Below are 19,844 nucleotides of genomic sequence, written 5' to 3' on the forward strand. Positions count from 1 at the left end.
ACACAGATGTGAGACAGCAGTGAGAATAGCACAGCGTTAAAATTATCGACTGATTATTCATTATATAACGATTGAGGTCTGGATAGGAAATAATAATCTGAACATGTCATGCCTCCTTTCCTATGATTTGTATCCAGCTTACCTAGCGTCTCAGCCTTCCAACTCTATAATAACCCATAGCTTTATTTCTATATAACATTTCATTAAAAGGGACCTAGCTTACAGAGCACTTTGCAGAACCACGGCAGAATGCTAACAGTAGAAGTTCTGTCTGCAGTGCATTTTCCAACTGTTTACTCCCAATAACCAAATATAGTCATAGTAAAAGTTGCAACTTAATGAATATTCAACTATTTTGAGATGTTTAAAAAGAACATACCAAAAAAAAAAAAAAACAGAATTATTGCTGATGGAAAGCAGTACATACTCGGAATTACAATGAACCATCAAGTATACGGCTGTCATCGGTAATGCGGTGTTTGCCAAAATTCCAGAAGTAGGGCGACAATACATTAATTAGCTCCCAGCCTCTGGTTTCTCGGGCATTGTTTAGAATTTGGGTAGTTGTATTAGTGCAGAGAACACTTCCATTTGCTGAAATTAGGATTTAGAAAATGACATGTAAAATAAGGTCTTTCCTCGCTAGACTTCCACCACTTGAATCCAATTGATACACTATCCTGGTATAAGTTATTAATTATTATATTAGGTACGTAAATGTTTAAGGAAGAAACAGCCAGAGCAACAACCACATAAATGTTTGAAAACACAGTGCAACTAGTAACACCATAGCCTGTTCAGTGTGTATTTTAGTAAGAACCAAAATTGTTTTGTTAATAGACATAAAGAGTATGACAGCATAATTTATATGTGCACATAGAACATTACTGTCATTAATTAACCATTAGCTAATGATGCATATGATATAGATGTATACTTTTTTTCTTGGGGGGGGGGGGGTGCGTGATGCCCTAGAAATATAGCAAACACCAATTATTACTATGTACCTCTTACAGGTACACATATATCTGTTTTCTTACGAGCTGTTAGCCAGCTGATTCCTGGGTCGCCCTGAGGGGAGACGTGTTCAGTGGGTTATAGATAGATAGATAGATAGATAGATAGATAGATAGATAGATAGATAGATAGAGCCACACATGTATTTCAGGGGCCTCCATTACCAGGGATTTAAGGTATTACATAGTGAAAACTCTATCTTGGCTGAGTCTTTCTTGCAGTTTTTACTGAGTGGTTTGTCCGAGTGACCTGTTTACCCTTTGGTTTGGCCTATATATATATATATATATATATATATATATATATATATATATATATACACACACACGCACACACACACACATATATATATATATATATATATATATATATAAATGCTCAGTTCATGCAACGTTCTAAGCTCGGGCACTAGTGATCAAATATACTTGTGATCACATGGTGCCAATATTCAGTTTTAGTAGACTCCATACTGTTAGTAATAATGTATCTTTGAATCTGCTAACCATTAGATATTTAGTAACATATGTACCATTAAACATGTTTGATTTCATGAGGAAAAGCAGTAAATCAAGGAGGAACAATGCTAAATTCGAGGGCCAAAAATCATAGCGTTATCCCTAAATTATGGCAGTTTAGAGGTGTGAGTACGGTTGGAGAATTTGTTTTTTCCGTAGTGTTTTGCAACCTTTGAGCTTATATATATATACATATATATATATATATATATATATATATATATATGTATGTATATATATATATGTGTATATATATATATATATATATATATATATATATATGTATGTATATATATATATATATATATATATATATATATATATATATATATATATATATATTAGGGGGTACTTGCCCCCTGCTGAAACACTTTTATTTGGGTAGTTTGGCTTCTCCCCCCCCCCCCGGTTTGTGTTTCTGTAGTTTTGTATCACTTTTTTGTTTGAAGAGTTGTTGTTCCACTATTACAAGTAGATCCATACTACACATACGTATACTATGTATACACAGGTATGCGTTTACGCACACACACACACACACACACACACACACACACACACACACACACACACGCACACACGCGCGCGCACAAAACATATATATGCGCATTCACAAATGCAGACGAATTTAAAAAAATGTATCCATTCACAGGTATGTTTTCACTTTTCAGAATGGTTGTCATTTCTCTTTACTATAGCTCTCAAGTGAATTGGAACAAATGTCAGCATAATCAGGGATAGAGAACAAAATAATCAGGGACTGTCAAGGACGCTTTTAAAATATTAATACAATTAACTTACATTTGCAAAATAAGAGAATGCGAATTAATATACAGCTTCTGAAGTAAAGGGAGGCTGTAACTCCAATTATTGTCATTATTTATTACGTTTAATTCACTACCTTTTCTCTAAAATCACCATTTTAGGAGTGATTAAAAGAAACAAAGCTAACATTTAAATCAAAATCAGTGACGTTCTGGAAATCAGGGACAGTTGAACGGTGCCCACTGACCATATAACAATATGACAGGGCGTGTTACAAAATGGCAGCTGTTACTAAAACACCGTATGATAAGCATCTGTTTTTTTTTCTCACAAACGACACGTATTAATCATTTTTAAGTTGAGACTCTTGTTTTGAGCCGAACCTCTGCTGGTCAGTCGGCACAGACGCTACTGGTTGCAGAATGGCCACAGCTGGAAGACGTATAGAGTTTACACAGAACAGAAGGGCTGAAGCAGAGACTTTCCAGTGTTCTGTTTTGCCTAGGTTAATGTTCATGTCCGATTCTGACCCCACCGACAGCGGGTGTTTTTGTCTGCGTAGCAGGAAAGCGATATATTCACACATGACTTTTTTAATATTTATTCCGTAACTGAACTCAATGAAATATTGAGCACCGACATTTTCAAGTGCATATATGGTGCGCGCACACACACACACACACACACACACACACACACACACACACACACAACTTTCATCTTATGCAAATCTAAGTATTCATTTCATTATAATTTCACACCTCTGAGAAAAGAGGCGTCTATTCGGTCTGCTAAAACAACAGGCTTGCAATATCTATTTCCCCAGATGAAGTCATTGTGTAGTAATGCAACAGTCTGCAGCTATCCGTCTAATAACCAGATGCAACGTCTAACTGCATCCACGAAACGTCTAAGACAACTTTGGTAAACTGCCTCCTAAACATTTAGTGCATATAGTTTTCAGGACTTATGCCCTAGTAGGCCTGTAGCTTGGGATTGGTGTGGATGTGTGACTTAATTAGGGGCACGTTTGTCTGTGACAGAGAGAGAGATTATTGTGTCCTAGATAAATATCTGTGTCTTTTGAAAATGAATCAATTTATGTGCCAAATTCGTTTTTTTTTCTGCAGCTAAACATGCTATTACTGCCATAGTTTCATTTCAGCGTTTCATAATGAAGAGCTTTAGCCCTGTTCTGTTTCCTCTTTTAATTGCTACCACATTGTGTTCTACTTAGATTCTTTGAAATGGCAATTCCTAAAATTACAAATAAAATACTTAATGGAAATTGGCTTTCAGAATAAACAATTAGGAAGTTGTCAAAACTAGTCACCAAGTGGGAAGCGATAGAAAGAACTGATTCTTGAACTGAAATGTGAGCGTTGCAGTCATGAATGCCTAACATACAGGAAGACACTGTGCAGCTAGTGGCTGCAGGTATCAAATCCATATCTATGTATTGGTGTTAACTTTTCCACGACACCTAACCTGTAACGTATCCTCGAGTTATAAAATATATCCTGCAGTTCTTGTGGCACTACTAAATGTATAATTAGCGGCATTTTGTTAGCAGAAAAAAAAAATAGATTGCGAAAAAGTATTTGTGTAGGACTTCATTATTGTAACATTTAATTAAATTTCTATATAGCATGATAAGTCCAGACGAGACAAAGACGCGTTTCAGTCATTTCATCATTTTAGAACTGCAAAAGCTGAAACTTGATACTTTCAGCTTGTACACCCTGCGCTCTGTTTTTTTTCTTCTGTCTTCTCCTTCCAGCTTGATTTGGGGTTAATTTAAAAGTTTGGCAGAAAACTCTTGTCCATGGCTTAAAACACAGGAATGCATTTCTCAGAGGTATCAGAGTGTCAGGTCCAGGACAATGGACAGGTAAGACTGTTCATTGGAAATCCAACGATTTGCGCGATGTGCACAGAGCACAGCGGAACAGTGTTCAACTGAGCTGTCTACACACTACAAAATGTACTGCTTCATAAACTTATACATCGAAGATTCAAAACTGAAGTGCTTGTTGACTCTTTCTCAGAAAGCTGGTGTTTACACAGCATCTACTGTAAGTGGTGCAGACCCCTTTACAGTGATTGTACTCACTAGTAAAACATTGTGAGAAATGCGGAATTAAGAGTCTGTTATTGTTGCATGATGTCAAGTCGATGCCTATTTTTTAAAGTGTAAAATGATTCAGACTACGTTATGCATCCCTCTCAACCGTTCCTGACTTTGACTCGAATTTTAGCTCTGTCCCTCTTAATCCTTAAAGACGTGTGATTTTTGTAGAAAAGATTGGTTATACTTAATAAATAATGGCAGTAATTAGAGTTATATACATGTTTTATTTCAGAAAATGAGCGCTAATTCACATTCTCTTCTGTCAGTGTCTTTAAGTTAATAGTACTAACATTTAAAAAATGTCCCTGATTGTTCCTGATTACTTCTGGATTTGTCCCTGATTCTTTTGAGACTTGTCCTTCATTTGTTGAAAGCGATGGTGTTTTGACAGCATTACCTTGTATACTTCTCAACCTCTGGGGGGGGGGGCAAAATAGGGACAGATCTTAAATATTGTTCTTATAAACTTAAAAGGCTGTTAGAATGACAGGTTTTGGATATTTAGCGAAAGTCATGAAGTCTGAAATTTAAATGTTATTATATAGTGACATCAATCCAAAATTATTTCCTAGGAAAAAATACACAGTGTATGAGGAACAAATCAAAAATAGTGGCGAAAATCTGGACAGTTGAGAGGTAATCTCTGTTTTAGCCAATTCAAGGCCGCGGACAATCAGCCTTAATTCTTACGTTAGTTCGATGAAACACGTTAATTTATCTTCTGTTTCCATTTGGAAATAACCTTATGTTAACTGCCCCCCCAATATATATATATATATATATATATATATATATATATATATATATATATATATATATATATATATATACTAATGAAGTGCATTAAGGAAAAAGGGCAAGCCCCACGCACCTTTCACCGTTGACAACACTGGGAAAAGGAGAAACCCCGCCCCAACAGCAAACACCGGTCATGAGGAAAGCGTCTTCTCGCGCTTCCACGGCGGGGCAAGTGACATAACTTTCAAGTGTACCTCAGTACGAGGAGCGCTTCTCATTTTTGGCCTTAAAAGGTCCATGTTCCACAAAGTTCCACATTGAGAAGGTCTGTCACACATTCAGTGTTAGGTTTTTAACTGATATCCATAGTAAGTAGTACTGAATCGTATGAATTCATCAAACTGATTTTTATAAGTAAAAAGTAGCACGTTTTAACCATCCAGTGACCTTCCTAGATGAAGTTGTTAGTAGGCTGTTAGAAAGGGTTCCAAATTTTCCCCATTTGTCCCACATTGTGAGGCAGTGTTCCTCATTTAGGAGATGGAAAGCTGAGAGCTATGACAAGTTATCAAGAGTGTTTACCTCTCAACCTCTGACCATAACAAAAATAAAAAAACTGTCATTAGCCATTAAATCACAGCAGAGGGTCAGAAATAAAGCACCTTCTTATTTGTCACTATAGAAGGTCTTTATTTACAAGGCCATGTACGCACACATAGTTAATGACAGGAAAATGTATATATGTTGAGTTTATTTATGTAGTATGGTATGTACCCCTAGATAGATCTAACTTTTTTGAGGAACATCGGTAAATCTAGAAGGAGTAAGGGTAAAACTGAAGGCCAAAATCATATTAGGTCTAAATCATAGCAGATGACAGGTGAAAGTTTGTTTGATGCACATCCCTTTTTCACTTGTTCCTAACTGCAGGAAAATAGCTGTACACACACACGTGTGTCTGTGTGTGTTATGTATGTACTGTGTTTGCTTACTCTCATCGGCTGACTGGACTATCAAAGATCCATTTTCATCAAAGGCCCATGAAATAGAGATCAACCCTAAATACATTACAGTAACTTTTTGAAGACGTAAATAAAATAAAATAAAAATGAACAAACTGATACGTCATTATTAAGCAACATACAGATATATAGATAGACAGATAGATAGACAGATAGATAGATATTGAATGAATGGACATATTGCAGAAGATTTGGTTAGCGAGTTTAGCATGGAAAGCAAGCAGAAAACAGAGCCAGGAAATGAAACAGCAATCATTTTAGTTTCACTTTGATTACATTTGTGGATGATGTTTGCCTAATTGTTATGGAGAGAGATGCAGAGGTTAGCTACATACGTGGAATATAATATAATGAGTCACCAGATTTGTTGTGTGGTTTTATAACCAGAAGAAGGTTCGTGGTGCAGCTCAGAGAGGTCTTGTGGAAGAGTACCATGGTAAGAGAAGAGGGAAGGAAATTTGTCTGGAAAAAAACTTGTGTCAAAGTTTAAGTACAGGTACACTTTAGACAAGCTGTAGTTACGTTTTCAGTCGACAAATGCTCAAGATTTATTCCCTTCGTGGAGTATTTTGTTACAAAGCAGCAGCAGAACACACACACACACACACGAAGAGAATGCAATTTACGATAATAGGTTTATTTTTTCCTGGTAAGACTAAACGGAGATAAATTATTGATTATATTTACTGGAAAAAAACGTTTTGTGAAATGATTTTAAATCTGAAATGTGATCGGTGGTGTTATTAGCTGATTTGTATTATTAATGCAGTTTTTTATAGTTTACTTAATAATATATAATGTGAAATCTACTGTGCACTGGCAGACAGCACAATCTGTTAAAAAACACGACTGCTTACGCCCCTGCATAAGGACTTTGCTGAACTTGGACCACCTTCTGTGCACCAGTGGCATTGGCACATTAATAATAACAAAAAGACACAGTTTTAAAGAATGAAATCTGAACGCTTTAAAGAATCTGAGATTACAATTTCACTGCTAAAATACTTTTGCTGTTCATTGGACCTCACTTATCCAAGTGCCTTATCCTTACCGTTAGGTATACACATTCGTAACTTTTTCTTGGGTGTTGTTTCTTCTAACAAAAGCATAGGATTTTCACATTCTTCTTACTAGAACAGTAGTGGGCTTTCAAAAATAACAATAACAATGACAATAATAACAACAATATATTCCATACCAGGGAGTGTTGTATAATTGTAGGCAAAAGGTTCTTCCGTATCGCTGAATCCCATGTTTGTACACTGGAGGCTGAATCTTCTTTTTTTTTTTTTTTTTGGGGGGGGGGGGGGGCGTGCACAGCCACAGATCATATCAGAATTAAAATGTTACTTCAACTATAGGTGCAGTTTACTTTGTTATACGGTAATTAATTCATAGTGGCATGACAGAAATATTTGTGGAATGACCATAAACTATCACGAATCGCACGAAATATCTGAGGTATTTTCTGTGATGCAGAATTATTGTCTGTTGTAATGTTAAACTGAGTGCAGAATAATATGTTTAATTTAAACATAGGCAAGTAAAACGTACACTCAAAAGCGGAGTATACATTGTCAGGCAATTTTAGCTTTTCTGAAGGCGCAGTTTCTTTCGCTTCCCCCTCCTGTTACTGCAACCACTGTAGTTGTGTGTTTCTTCCTAATGTGTGGCATACCTCTCAACTAACCAGAATTTCGCAGAATTGTTGTTCTATTCCTCATAAAATTTGTGATTTTCTGGCAAATCACTGGGATAATCTAAGGATTATAGTTACTAAATAATGATATACATTTGTGTTTCAGACTTCATATACATCAGAAAAATGCATGCTAAGACAAATCCTGTTATTCTAGCAACCTTCTAAGTTTATAACAGCAGTATTCAAAACCTGTCCCTATTTTTAGGCCTTTGGCCAGATTTTTTTTCGCTTAAAGGTTGAGAGGTATGGTGATTGGCATCATCCACAACTAGCCACCACTCCCTATATGAATTTGGTTCGTCTAGACTAGAAGGGTCAGCTTCCTTCTAACTTATTTTGACTATTTTTATTTTTCTCTGGTGCAAGTCAACATTGTGAGGCTGTACAGTTATTTTGTATTTAAGTCTGTTTTTGGGTGGGTTGAACATTCCTTTTTTTCTCCCTCAAAAACACAGTACTAATTGTAGGATTTCATTCGAAGAGCTCCACGTTACCGACGTTTTCATGTCTATCTTGTTGGACAAATGATGTTCCCATGATTGTCTCCTAAACCAGAAAAGCACCACCAGTTTCAGTCAGTGTTAGTGTCCGTGGGGGCTCTTGTTCCCAACTTTCAGATATAGGGAAGGGTAGAAAAATTTCGCTGCCTTCAATTCACAGTGTAAACCCGAAACGAGATGGTAGCCTTTTTACTGCATTGTCTAATTCACTTTTAATGTCTTTATCATCATTGCCTAAAAGGCGCACTAAGTTGCATAATGACTGATGTGTGAAACTACATTACGTCTTCAGAACAACATCTCTATAAATGAGAAAAGTAGTTGCAATAGTATTCAAGAGTAATATTAAGAGTGAGGAATTGTTATAATAAAGCCATACATTGTACTTCTGCTAATAAAGGGCCTGAAGTATCTATATGTTTCTGTTTACCATTGCTTCCAAATATTGGCTAGGTGTTACTTATATTTTGGAATTTTTCCCATGGGAATTATGTATGCGATTCTGAGTTAATCAAAATGACAGGCAGGGCATAATCACATTAACTAAGTACGACTGATTCATAATTCATGCAAAGACAATTTAAATGGCAAATTGCACGGAAGAGTGAATATTGGCTGTCCGTCGATGTTAAGGTATTTATATGTTCAGTACCAGGTGAAGATGAGTTGAACTGTTAGAACGGAGGCTCCTGCTTTCACATGCCAACCCAGCCAATAACTAAAATGGACTCAGTTATCACTCAAAGAAATGTATTACCTAATCAATAAACAAATGGGAGTTTCCTGCTCACATGGACAGACAAGTATTCTATATACACACAAACACGAACAGTTTGGGTTAATATTGTTATGTCACACAAATTAATGAAAAATAAATAATATGAACGCGGGTTTATCAAAACAAAATGAGCAACAGCACTTTTGTTAGTTCTCTCGTGTTACTGGTTTTATTTACTCTTTACAATCAGTATTTTCCCATAAAGGTGAAGTAAAAAACGAGGCAGCTGAATGAACAGCAGTGGGTTGACAGGGTAAAACTCCTATTTGCAGTGTTAAACAACAGCTTTATACGATTGTAATGCATTTAGTAGCTACTACAAGAAAAAAACGGTTATTGCTAAATTATTGGTGGGAGGGGGGGGGGCGTGAAAAAATGAGAAGGTTGTAAATTGCGTTCATAAGTGTATGTCTGTTTTTGCATAGGTAGAACTTCTTACCGTTACATAACCCAAGGCAGCTAATATGCATCACTTTGTGTGGTTTCTCCACCTTGCAGCACTATTACTCTCTCTCCGTCTCTGAATGTTGTGAACATTTGCAGCTAGCTATAACTCTAAAATGTACCTCATTATGAGGAAAGTTCGTCGTTTTGATTCTTAAAAATTCTGGGTCCCACGCGGTTTAAACTGAAAGAGTTTCGCACATATTCATTAAGATTTTTTTAAACTAATATCGATGATAATACTGCTAATACTAAATAATACTAATTCACAAGAAATATTTTTAAGTTTGAAGACCCAGTTAATAATTATGCTGCCAGTTTTCTAGTTGTTAACGTTTCATACTATGCCAATTTGTTCCACGCTGTCAGAGGTAGTGAGACACATTTTTGAGATGGGACTGGGAGGGTGACAGTTATGCAGCCACCGACTAATAAAAGTACATATTTGAAACATACTTGACTCATGTATCAACGTACTTGTAAGTATTCATTTATTTTACAATGCCCATCACTAAAATATTCAGTTAATGTAAGCAGACTTGCACTTTGGGTACCAGTGTTAAGTTAACCGTGTTTAATTGTTCCCAGTTCTGTATTTGGTTATGAATTCGCACTGGATGCACATGCAAATGTAAAGCACACCTCCTTGATATTGGCCATTTACATGCTTGCGCATTTTACATTTTCTTTAATACTTGGCAACCTCTGGCATGTATGCAGCACCGAACCCACCTGCTTTCAAGTGCTGCCAGCGTTACAGTGAGGAGCAGTGAATGTATACCATTACTTTGCAATAATGCAGCAATATTGTACTGTTTATAATGTACCAGACCTTTTATAGTCTTGGTGTCCACTTGTATTTATTTTATTCACGGAACGAGTTGATTTAATCACTTAAAAAACAGTTTGGACAGTTTGAACATTTACAAATATGTTTAAGTCAAAATGCTATTTGTTGTCACAAGACTTAAAGGTGTATGCCACAATGCTCCCCCTAATGCTTTTTCAGCTGTATAGTTTTGCAAGCAATGAATGGATGGATGCTATCCTATCTAGTGAAGGGTAAATACTGAAAAGGGACTGCTTTAATAGTTCTGAATGAAGTGTACGCTTGAATTGTGGTTCCGCGCCTTGCACAACAAGTGTGTAAATAAAAAGCTGCAAGCATTGTAAACTGAACTTCACCAAACAATCACCAATGTGCCTGGCAATGGTGCCATAATTAGGCGTGAAGCCTGTCATTGCTCGGTAAATGGCTGCATAAGGCTACCTAGATCTGGCTCAACAGTCTTTTGTACCTGGGGATAAGATAATACACAGCAGGTTATATGATCCTACCGAACCAGTTAACATGCACTACCTCCTGAACTCGGAATAGGCTCCAATCTTGAAATGAGAGCCATACTAGTAGTTCAAAAGTCCAAAGTTTAGGCGGTATGTACAACATGTGCAACTTCGAGAGCAGTCATCAGTGACCGGCACTAGGAATCCGCAAAATGTGCCGTCAAGTGTTATGTCGAATAAGCCCGAATGGTTTTATTTATATAGCTTATTGCCGTAAAGCTGATCTGTATCGGTATACTTATTCCCAGTTTTCAAATCTTTGAATGATTCGTACCTCACATTTAGTGAATGTTGCATGACTACCTGGACCTCCCCCCAAAGCAAAAACAAAAATGCATTCACTTACTCTACACTTCATTCACAAAAAAGTTACTAATTTTCCACAGCAGTTGTGAAGTGGAAAGTGGAGACAGATGAACCATAATCATATAAGCTTAAAATATAACGCTATTCCTAAGTAAAGCAAACATTTATTTTGCTGATTTCGTTTAAATACCATAATTTAGCATCCAGGGTATTTGGAATTGAAAATACTAAGAACCTGTTATTTAGAATTTAGTATGTTTTATATGCAAATAATTTGCATTTTTCCTTCCATCCCTCTCACTTCTACAAGTGTGTGGCACCGATAGTGACAAATAATGCCGTGAAAAAAAAGCTCCCAACTTCCAAAGCTTGGATTTATAAGTGTATTTATTTCATTGTTTTTTTTCGGACAATGTAAACTTATATCACAGCCAGTTTGCAGTGTTATCTGCAAAATCAGCAATACACAGAGGCCAAACGGTATATCAGATTTTACACTACAATACATGGACTAGAAGGAAAACATCTGGTTAGTCCAAATTCCCTACTTTAACAATGATGCCTGCCTTCATTATAAACAACAACCACAATTTATTTCTGCAGTATTTTTTTGAGGAAGAATAACGTCCCCGAATGTAAAGATTAGAAGTGGTGGTAGCAGCAGTTGCATTTTCGTCTGTACAACGGATATATTAAACTGAACGGAAAAAATACCATTGGCTAAAAGGGAGTATATCATCAGAGCGGTATAAACGCCCACCTTTGTCCCATATATATATATATATATATATATATATATATATATATATATATATATATATATATATATATATATAAATATGAGGTGCCTTTCAGTTTTCTCTTTCTCAGCTATTTTAATACAACATGATCAAGGTGAAACATGAATGATGTAGGGTGTATAAGGTGTGGATTACATTTTGTATCAACCCTTATATGTGTTGTACCGCTCAATAAAGGTTAACAATATAATCCTTTATTGTGTCATTCATTATTGTTTGACGTCTTATTCAATAAACAGCCTCTCTCTCTTCATTTCAAAACGTATTACCTATTCCAAAAAGTTCTAGTTCGTTTTTATTAAAACATTGCTTCTGCCCCTGTCATCAGACTGACACAACTTTTATAACTATTTCTACGTCTTTAACTTATAGTATAAAATAAAGGTTATTACATAATATTACAACAGAACCGTCTCGGAGAACATGCCAGAGGTAATGCTAGAGATTCCTGAATTCCAGGTACTGGAGGAATACATAGGACTGCATAAAATGTAACAGTCGTCAATGCTAAGTCCATTATTCTATAATTTCAAAAACAAAAAGAGATCTAGAAACAAATGGTAGAAGACTAGACTGGATTAAATGACATATGGATATATCTTGAAAAGGTAAACACTATATACATGAATATACCTGCAGGGAAGTTACATAACATTATAATAAGACCTCAGAATAAACTATTTTCTCCTCTCATATCAGTCTGTCAAGCATTCAAAGTCATGGGATTCTGAGCAACCAATGGCACAGCAATTACATCTATTATGCAAAGGAATGTAAAGGTTTATAAATGTTAAATCAAAATCTCTTTAAAACCTTACTCGTCGCCACTACATTTGTGCATAGTTAAATACACACACACACACACACACACACACACACACACACACACACACACACACACACACATACATATATATATATATATATATATATATATATATATAATGCAGTGAAAAGTGCGTGTAATAAAATACATGTGTGATAAAAAAGTATATCTAGCAAAACGTGAATCCACAAAAAAAAAAGACGATCATGGAAACAACTGTTGGAACAAGCCAACACCAGACACTGTTAGTAATATAAATAATATTATAGCTGGATAAACAGATGAATAAATAAGTACCTTAATACAATATGACCAGCCTCCACCTCCCAGCGGTAATCACCAAAACCGGGGATGACTAACATCAAGATTTAATTGTCACATCCCTTTTTTATATTCCCAAAAACTGTTAAGTCAGGACTTCTCGGATCTGTCCTTACAGAATCGGGTACAAAAATTACCTAAAATTATTTATTTATCGGAAAAGCCGACTGGGACAGTGCCAGTTTTCAGCGGAGACACTCCAGATGCGAGTCTTTGGAATGTATGAGGAAACCCACGCGAATGCAGGGAGAACATGCAGACGCCACACAGAAGGCTCCCAAGCCGAGAATCGAACCAGAAAACCACCACTGCGCCTCACGTAGTTGCGGTTGTACAAGGCATTACCAGATCTCTTTATATGACTGACATGATATTTTTATATATGCTAAGGCAATCTCCATGCTGTTTTAACTTTATGAAAACTGCAGCAGCCTGAGCATCTGGACAGGTACACAACCCCAATATACAAATAATTACGTTGTACTTTACTATCGGTCCACTTTCCCAAATGAAAGCGACTCAGACATACGTGTCAGTGCATATATTGTATGTATAAGACATAATGCAAGTTATTTTTGGTTTCTGAGCATCGAAATGTTTTAAACTGAAATTTCTTTTGTTAGCAAACACAATGTCCTGTCTTAATGCTTGTTTTAGGAGGAAATTTTACCAGACAGATTATAGCACTGTAACAACTTAATATCAAATTGGGATTGGCAAAGTATGATGCAACATGCTAAAACTGGTAATCGCTGGGGATTATTTTACAGATGCTCTTACATTCACCGGTGCAGTATTCATTACTAATGCGATTCCCTGCCATGAAGCCTTCCATCCGGCCAGTTTACAAAAGATTTCCGTTGCTTTAAGGTACACTGAATACCACCTGCTTACTCCTTGCTTAAGGTAGGGCATAAAGGTGATGTTCAGGCATACCCCATCCTCAGAACGTTATTGCCGACAGTCAGAACGCTCTTTTAACTGCTGGTCTGTTGCATACTTCCATTTTTTTACTTTTTTGCATTTTCTCTGGTCTGGAAGTTGAGTGCCCTCTCATTTTCTTGGAAGGGGATGTTTCTTTATGCATTCCCTTCCTCTCATTCCAATAGTCATGTTCAAGATTCAACGGGATGCTCCCATAATCTTGTTGGTTACTCCGTTTTGGCCGCGACAGCACTGATTCCCTCTACCTCTGCATCTCAACAGGGGCAATCATCACAAGTTACCTCACAGGGTGGATCTCCTCACACAAGATGAGAGGTCTCTCATCCATCCCCACTTGTCCACACTTCAACTGACACTGTGGGTGATAGAGTTTTGATTCCTCATAGACACTTTTTTTTCTGAGAATGTGCTGCAGGTCCTGCAGGAGGTCAGAAAACCCACTACTATGCAACCCTACTTATCTAAATGGAAGAGGTTTTCTATTTGGTGTCTTTCTCATGACCTGGACCCACTTTCTGTGAATGTTCCTTTGGTTCTTTCTTATTAGTGTGGGTTGTTCAATGCTAGTTTGGCCTATTCTTCTATTAAGGCCCGCTTATCAGCTCTTTCTGCTTGTCTGCCATTAACTCCCCTATTAGCCTCTAGATTTGAGGCTAAGCAGTTAAGCTGTCCTTAATATCAAACCTCCCAGGAAGCCTGTTCCTCCTCCCTGGGATCTTAATTTTGTTCTGGAAAAATTGACTCAGCCTTCTTTTGAACCTGCTGTTTAAGCTTCCCTCAGCATTGTTCTTGGAAGACAGTTCTTTTGTTAGCTCCTACTTCTGCCAGACGGGTGTCTGAGTTGCATGTCCTTATGGCTTGTCCACCTTTTTGATATTTCATGAGGACAGGGTGTCTCTTCATACTAATCCTTCTTTTATGCCCAAGGTGGTTAATGAATTGTCACTTAATCAGTCTATTAATTTACCTACCGTTTTTCCCTCTTTGCAATCTGACAGTGAGAGTGTGCTACATACCTTAGATGTGCATAGACAGCTCAGATTTTATTTGGATAAAACTAACACTATCTGGAAGTCTGACCAGTTGTATGTTTCCTTTCATCCTAGGTCTTTAGATTTGGCTGTTTCCAAGCAAATTATTTCTACTTGGATCTCAAAGGCTATTTCCTTTTGTTACGCTTTTCATGGTGAGAGCCTTCATTCTTCTATAAAGACTCATTTCACTAGAGCTGTGCTTCTTCTGGTGCTTTTTTCAAAGGCTTAGACACTAATTCTATTCTTCAAGCTGCTGCCTGGACGTCTGTGCATGCCTTTACCACACATTACCAGTTGGATGGTATCTCCAGAGCCAGAGCTGGTTTTGCTGCTGCCACTCTTCATGGCTTCTTGGAGGGCTCTGCTCCTTTCTCCCCCCAAGTTTCTTCTTGAGCTTTTGCACTCTCCCATTTGTAAGGAATACTGTAGTGGTGAATGTAAGGACATAGTACAGTTGTGTAAAATCTTACCATAACGGTAGATGTCCTCTACTTCACCGCTCCAGTATTCACTTCCTCCCTCCATCCCCTGGTCATTTTGCCTTCCTGACTGTGCAGATTCTCCTTGGTTTTCCTTGGACTGCTGTTCTTACTGAGGCAATCTATTCTGAGGATGGTACGTCTGAACTTCACCTTTATGCCCTACCTTATGCAAGGAGTAAGCAGGTGACATTCAGCATACCTTAAAGCAATGGAAATCTTTTGTAAACTGGCCAGACAGAGGGCTTCATGGCAGAGAATCCCATTAGTAAGGAATACTGCAGCAGTGAAGGCAAGGACATCTGTGGTTATGGTAAGATTTTACCCAACTGTACTTTTCATCAAGATTCTTGAACAAAATATGTCCTACTGGACTCTACCATTGTTAATGGAAATATGAAAGTGCCATGGTGAGTGTCTTACAAGACTGGCTAATAAGAAAAGTACCAGGTAATATACCATAAATCTCCATCTAGTAAAAATAAAGAGTAATATATTAAATGTAGGTCAACATTAAGGAAGGGTGTAAAGAGATTCAAATCTCATCACGTGTTTAAAGTGCAATTAAAATACGTGTCAATAAAAATACTTTTTATATAAATCTCAGGATGTTGGTAAAGACAGTCCAGGAATATTAACATAGTTATAATGATGCTGTTACCGATAAAAATCATAGCTGAGATATACTATGGAAAAAAAAATTGTTGGTAGCTTAGGGATAGCTTACAAATACCCTTTAGCATGAGCAATGTCAGTAGATATACATACATCGTAATAACAGAGGACGATTCATCAATGGCAGCAAAGGGCATCGAGTCAGAAGCTTCTGGATGTACCAGGGACCTACATGGAAATTCTTGGAAGACGATCATTGCTGAACTTATACTATTTATTACTTTTATTTTGTATTTTACTCCATGTTTACCAGGTTAGTCTCAGTATATCAGTATCGTCTTTTCAGGGGTGACTCACTTTGGTATTCATATAAACAAGGAGAAATTTGGCCAGGGTGCCAAGGAACATTCCCTTCTCCTTTTTTTCAATAAGTGCCATGGGATATTTTACATCCTCGTAAGCTACTATCAAACCAGGCAGGTGGGATCTTGGTTTATTGCTTTATCTGAATGGCAGCACAGTCAGAGGGGCAGCCCATCCCCAATGCTGCATTTCAGTGTTAGTACTGGAAAATGAATCTAAGCACCTGGTATGGGAATCGGATTATTACACTTTAAATTTTTATTTCAGTACACTCTTCTTTCTAGCTACATTTCAGTGATATGAAAAGATTCCACAGTGGTGCCCATTGCAAAGAGGGGAGATTCTAGTAAATCTGAGAATTATTGACCTATTAGCTTAACAAGTACCATTCAGAAATGTTTTGAAAGAACTGCTGTTCGAATTTTGCATCAGTACTTTATTTTTTTAATTATTATTGTTGTTATTATTATTATTATAATTACTTTTTATTATTTGTTCATCAGTCTAAGTGGACTGGTCTAGTGACTATTTCAGCCATTACCTGAACTCAAAGAACAGAAAATGCATCACAGTCTTTATAATCAACAATATTATGCACAGAATGAGTACATTACAAAATTCAGAATATAACGGTAAGATTCGATGTTGACATGGTAAGATTAAAAGATCCCATTAGAATGCAGTGAGAGAAAAAGAAAAAAGAAAGTACCAGACTGCAAGACCAGGTGTGCATAAAATACAGTGCAACCCAGGTGTGCATAAAATACAGTGCAACCCAGGTGTGCATAAAATACAGTGCAACCCAGGTGTGCATAAAATATAGTGCAACCCAGGTCTGCATAAAATACAGTGCGATCATACATACATTGTGAAATATTAGCATATACAATGCCACGTTAAGATGCTGAGAAAAGTTTCTCAGATGTATTATTTTACTCATGATACAGGATGCTAAGTTACCTAACCATTGAGATGGTAGCATTTGCATACTGATTTCATAAAGACATGCTCTTTAAGTTCATTTTTGAATGGTTTAAAGGTTTCTAAATGTTTGATGTCAGTAGGCAAGTGGCTCCAGGTAGCAGGTCCTGGTATAGTGAAGGCTCTCTCAGTTTCAAATGGTGCATGTACCAGAGAGAAATTGTTGTCCTGTGTACCTCTGGGTGCATAAGGTTTGTCTTGTAATGCTAGTTTCACTCTTAAGGGGGGGGGGGGGATATCATTAAACAACTAGTGGATGTTGCCCGGTATTTTTATCACTTGGTTAATTATAGATAACTAACTTACTCCATTTTAATCTATTGATATCACTGACTCTGGGTTGATAGCTGATGTCACATATTTAGGTCTTGTTAAGGCACTTGGCAGTTCTACAGATTATGGTATCATTAGATGTTAATAGGTCCATCAGATTATGAGTAGTGAACTGAATCCATATTAGAATAAATCATGTCAAAATTGCAAACATTTACTGTTGGAATAACTACAAATGGTGGGAGGATGTTACAATGATCTATACTGGGTTCCTTTTATGGCCTCTTCTATAGCCAAGAATGGCATATGGATTAATACATTTGCAGATGACTTGAATATTGGATCGATAGTCAACAACTTGCAGATCATGAGAGTTTACAGAGCTATGTAGACCTATCATCCACTTGGTCACCTGACAATAAGGGTATTCTACTACTTTTAAGTTTAAGACGCTGCCATTTAAGGTGCTACCCTCATGCCATTTATCACCAGATATTGCCAGTAGCAGATATAGGTAAAGATGTAAGGGAGTAACTGTTGAGAGATTTTTCAATTTTGAAGCTAGTGCTAATAACATTATTAGGAAGTGCAATGCTATCTTAAAGGAACTCTTGCATACTCTCCCTTACATAAATTATGGAGTTTTGCTGTACTATTTCAGATGTTAATGGACTTCATATGGGATATTTTAGAATCTGCATGTAACTACAACAGTTCAGCTATTAAAAAGCTTGAATTAATTTATGAAATACTTACTAGACAAATATCTCTAAAATATTGGTTATACAGAGTATTTGACAGAGCTGATTCATTCTGTAGATTCATCTCAGGGGACCTGATTTTAATTGGCATATGCAATGGAATGATTTGCTTGCATCAGCCATCAGGTTGACATTTAAGACATATCAATGTAATACTAGAAACAATAATACTTTGCTTAAAAAAACTTGAGAACATCTTTCATTATATAGGCTATGAAGCCATTTGCCAGCTTCAGTAAGGTCAGTAAATTATGAATATAGTTAAGGTGCAAGTGGATAAGTGGCGTGGGTGTAGGACATATGACTCTGGTTATGTTGGAGACAAAGTCAACACCCTTATATGAGGATTTTGAGTTGGTGTTTCTATCATATTGCACCACTGTAAGACAGTCCCCCATAACCTTCAAAAAATCTATATTACCACAGAATTTTTTCAGTTGTCTGTAATGATGCGTTCTATTTCAGATTAGTCAGATGAAAAAAGTATCACTCATGGTATTTACAAAAATGTTACTACTAACAATCTATCCATACCTCCATTTTTGCATGCTTGCACAGCATTCAAAATAGGATAGACTTTTAAAACCAAAAATGCCACATTAAGAAACAACTGAAACTAAGAGAACAAATAAACTTCCTGGTCTTAAGGAAAAGAAACCAATCATGTACAATAGTTTAGCACTTTTGTTCTATTTTAATACAGAAGAACTTTATCAGAAAATAACAATATCCAATAAAAAAACAAACTGGAAAAACAAAACAAAACAAAAAAAAAAACAGCCAATCACTTTAAATCTGTACATGACATAATTTCCTATCTTAACCAATTCAGATCACATTTAATACTTAAATTATCATTTAATCCCAGAAATACATCAGATTTGAGTCTGAGCTACCATCTTAATTCCTTTACTTTGAATAAAGTATTTAAGTCACCCTTAAAAACTGATACTTGTTCCAGCATCAAAAATTTGAACTCGGTAAAACCAGAGCAAGAAACAGTGCTTTGTTAAACCATTTTTGCTATTGCAGTTATTGATAGCTAAATATGTTCTTTTATCCTGTCTGCTAAACATCTTGTTGTTTTACCTACATAGCTAGCTAGAACAAGTAACTCATAACTCTAGGTATACCATGTTACAAGAATTACAATTAAATTCCCATTAATTTTGATAATGAATTGA

This window comes from Protopterus annectens, chromosome 1.part2, assembly GCF_019279795.1.
Source record: "Protopterus annectens isolate FY-2018-M chromosome 1.part2, PAN1.0, whole genome shotgun sequence".
Taxonomy (NCBI): domain Eukaryota; kingdom Metazoa; phylum Chordata; order Ceratodontiformes; family Protopteridae; genus Protopterus; species Protopterus annectens.